A 4,071-nucleotide genomic window follows, 5' to 3' on the forward strand; every position below is an offset into this window, starting at 1 on the left:
TATGTTGTTACCTATTTGTCCAGTGATTAAGATTTTTTGTTGTTGATGCTGAAATGAGCTATAATTTATATTGAAGACTATAGTCTTTGATCTTTCTATAGCAAGTGCTTCATGTTCTCTTCACTTTCATCATACAATGTTACATCATCCACATCACAGGTTATTGATGAATCTTCTTCCAATCCTGATACCACATCCTTCTTCATATCGTCCAGCTTCTTGAATGATTTTCTCATCATACAGATGGAATAGTTATCAGGGAAGAATACAATTTTGGTTCACATTTTTCTTTATTTTAAGCCATACAGTGTTTCCTTTTTCTGTTTGAACTGTTTCTTGATGTGTGTATAGGTTTTGTGTGGGCACAATTAAGTCTTTTGAGATTCATATCCATAATTTGTTATATACAAAACAAAATAAATATAGATGGAAATATATATGTAAAAAGAGCAAGAGCCAGGTTGGGACAGCCATATCTGACCTCTACCAATTACACAAGGGTGAACTGTCCCTGTTGACAGCATCTACAATGCAAAACCAATTCCTTTGAAATCAGACATGTCTCCCTTACTCCTGCTCCTCTTTCTACTCATCTCAACACCTAGTAGGACACTTACTGCCCAACTAGGTCTGACATGGTACATCAGTTATAACTAGTTTTGACTCTACAGAAGATCTCTTTAAAATGATGGTGTATAAAGGCTAGGTTTTTAAAAAATTTCATAGATAGGTTCATTTTAAAGAAAAAGCATACTCAGGTCAACCATTGACAGAACCACTTTACCCTGGCACTTTACGCATAATATCAGAATGATATCTTTAGTATTGACTGGTCTATAGAACATTCCAATAAACATCCCATTTGGTTCTTTCAACTTCCTGATAAACATTGTTTCCTCACTCTTTAAATGTGGAAATTGAGGCCCAGTTAGTTAAATGAATAAAGTGATGGGGAAACAGTAATTAGAAGAATCTGCTTGGAAGTGGTCTGTATCTAAGTCCTGTTCTCTTGCTACCATATTGAGGAACTGAAGATGTGATGGTGAAGGTTAATGGATTATAGTAATACAAGAAATAACATACCTGAAATACCAAAGCCAATGATGAGTGCAATTGCTCCAGCCAGAATAATTATGATGCTAATAATGCTGTGGAAAGAGAGAAATAGCAAATCACTTCTTCATATGATTTTGCAGGCTGCTTCAAATTTTGGGAACCTTTCTATCACATATAAAAAGTATTACATAAGATATTTTATTGTTTTCTTCAACATAAGCTCCTTCCAAAACGGGCCATAGAGAAGAATTTCAGCTCCATCATCTCTATCCTGCTGAGAAGCTTGGCTAGATTAAAGGAGTGATGTCCTCTATATGACTATGTTGCTTTGCTTTCCTACTTCCAGCAGAGATTACATACAAAAACCATTGAGGTAAGACTCATAATGACATCTCTGTTATTCCAGGTTTCAGCTGAGCCATAGGAACTGGTCCCACACTCATCCCACCTCAAGCTTTACCACTATCTCTATTGTATAGTTTGTCTACCAGCCTTGTCTTCACAGACAGATGTTAAAAACCTTCTAGTAAAGACAATGGTGAGATCATCTTCATTTTTTCACCCACTCCAATCTACTGCACTCCATAGGTTGTCAGAGGAAGTTTTATGTCTCTTATTTAAAATTAATGTGTGTTCGTTATGGAAAATCTAGAACATAAAGATAAGTAGAAATAGGACAAGAAAAATAATCTATAATTCAATTGTCCAATCATGAGTACTCATAACTATCCTGTCAGTTTTTATTTAACAAATTATATTTGGGGAATAAATAGGAAACAATTGTTTACTTTTACTGAATGCTGGAATTATATGCCAGACACAGTGTTATAAGCACTACATATGGATTATGTCATTTATCCTTTAAGTACTTTATGAGGTAAGCAGATATATCTCCATTTTATAGGAAAGGAAGTGACATAAGGAGGTTAAGCAATTTCTTCAGTTGCACAGTTGGTAAAGGGGAAAGCTCGGATTCGTTCTGTCTGCAGAATTTATCGTTTTATACTGCCTTCCTACCATCTGACTCACAGATGGGGCATGTGCCTTCATTCTGCCCAGGGGAACCATGGTCCATGAGTTAGAGCAGAGAATGGCTTAGGCAGAACAGGAGGAGCAGGTCACAGCCCATATGCTGGAGAAGCTGTTCCTGGGCAGCTTGCCCATAATGCTCACCCGGGAGCATTTATCATCAGGCAGGTCCTCAGCCACACTGTCTCACTGCTGGCAAGTCACCCACTCCCCACACCCACACTGATATTACTCAATAAGCAGGACAAAAGAAAGACACAGAGAAGCAAAGAATGATGTTATATAGAGAAAAAGGAAACAGGGGCATTTTACTTTCTGCTTTGAATGGTTTCATTGTACCCAGCTCCCGTTGGTTTGGGGATGGGCCCACTAGTGAGAAACAAACAACAGACTTAGAAGAAATAGTTTGAGTAAACAATTTCCCTGGAGGACAAACCCTCATGAGGTTTGGCCATAGAAGCAACAACTAAAGCTTCTTTATAATAAAACCAACTGACTGCTATAGAGTCAGTTTCAACTCATAGAGACCCTTTGTGTGTTAAAGTAGAAGTGTGTTTCATAAAATTTTTAAGGAATTATTTTGGGGAAATATATCACCAGGTCCTTCTTCCAAGGGACTTCTGAACATCTAGGTGGATTAAAATTGCCATCCTTGATTGATTTTTTTTTCTACTCCTTTAACAACAACAGAACATCTACTAAAGAGATTCCAAGATGAGATCACATTTGACCCCTTCTCTGGTTTGAATTGTGTCACTGAAAAAGTTAACATTGTACCCCTAATATGCAGTAACTTTATATGATTTTGTTTGGAAAAGGATATTGTAAGATGCTCTTCAGTTAACATGAGATCATACCATAGTAGGAAAAACCCCCCCAACCAAACTACCTTCAAGTTGGTTCCAATGTTCAGTAAATCTAAATTTCCAAGGCTGGACATCTTTACAGGAGGAGACTATCTATAAAGAATAGACCAGAGTAGCTGGTAGATTCCAATCAATGACCTTGAGGTTGGCATTCCAACATCATTAGGACTCCTTTACCAGAGTAGGGTGGGTGTTTATCCAGCATGAATATTATAATGAACAAAGAGAAGAGACAGACATGGGATAACAGTCATGTAAAAATGGAGGTAGAATTGGAGCAATGCTGCAAGTGCAAACCAAGGAAAGCCATGGATTGCCAGCTGTTGCTAAAACTAGGAGAGTGGCATGGAACAGATTCTCGTTCAGGGCTTTCAGAACAAACAGTGTACACCATAATGGGAAGTTCTGCTGGCACAGTCCATAGAGAGTTGGGCAACTAACCCAGAGCTATGCTTCTCTAGTGGTTTAAATTGATCAGCAGCTCCAAGAGAAAAAGATTGGAATCTTCTGTGTGATTTACAGGCTTGAAATCCCAGTGGAGGGTCAGCTATGAGTTGAGTCTAACTTGACACTGTTATTTCAGATGTCCAGCTTCCATTACAATGGGACAGTAAAATTCTGTTCTAAAGCACCAAGATAGTATAATATTTTTATTATTATCAGTTGGATTTATAGCAGACAGCTCCAGTTAAACTTTATGGTAAAATTAATAAGTGAATATAGCTCTTTATATATTATGCCACAATAATTTTCCAATTCAATCTTAATCATTTATTGCAGGTAAAGCAGGGATTACTCCCATTCCCATTCTATGGATAAAATGAGTATCAGAGAGGTGAAGCCAGCCAATTTTGGTGCTTTGTTCACCATAGAAAGCTGATACATGCTTTCTGTACACATCCCATTGCAGTCTCAGTTCTTACTGATCCAAAGCATGAGGTCAGTGGGATAGGACCAAGTACAGGATGGCTGTTTGACTGCTGTGTTATAGAGCAGACTTGCATTTGTGGCCCAGGGTCTTTGCCTTGGGTGAATTACTTCACTTCTCTGTTAATAACTTTATCTATAAAATGGAAACAAGAGTAATTTCTGCTTCACTGGCTGTAAAAAATTGTTTTAA

General features: G+C 37.6%; 1 protein-coding gene across 2 annotated transcripts in view; it reads right to left on the minus strand.

Annotated features, from left to right (window-relative positions):
• The window catches only part of VTCN1 (V-set domain containing T cell activation inhibitor 1), a 36,446-nt gene extending 35,282 nt beyond the window's left edge, over positions 1–1,164 (minus strand). The window contains exon 1 of one of the 2 annotated variants that reach the window (XM_006899581.1): positions 1,084–1,164. The gene's annotated coding sequence lies outside the window, so the exon portion shown is untranslated. The remainder of the gene's footprint in view (positions 1–1,083) is intronic. The other variant, XM_006899580.1, reaches the window with a different exon arrangement.
• Positions 1,165–4,071: the final 2,907 nt, after the last annotated feature.

The sequence above is a fragment of the Elephantulus edwardii genome, unplaced genomic scaffold (genome assembly GCF_000299155.1).
Source record: "Elephantulus edwardii isolate Elephantulus edwardi_28Jun2011 unplaced genomic scaffold, EleEdw1.0 scaffold00262, whole genome shotgun sequence".
Taxonomy (NCBI): domain Eukaryota; kingdom Metazoa; phylum Chordata; class Mammalia; order Macroscelidea; family Macroscelididae; genus Elephantulus; species Elephantulus edwardii.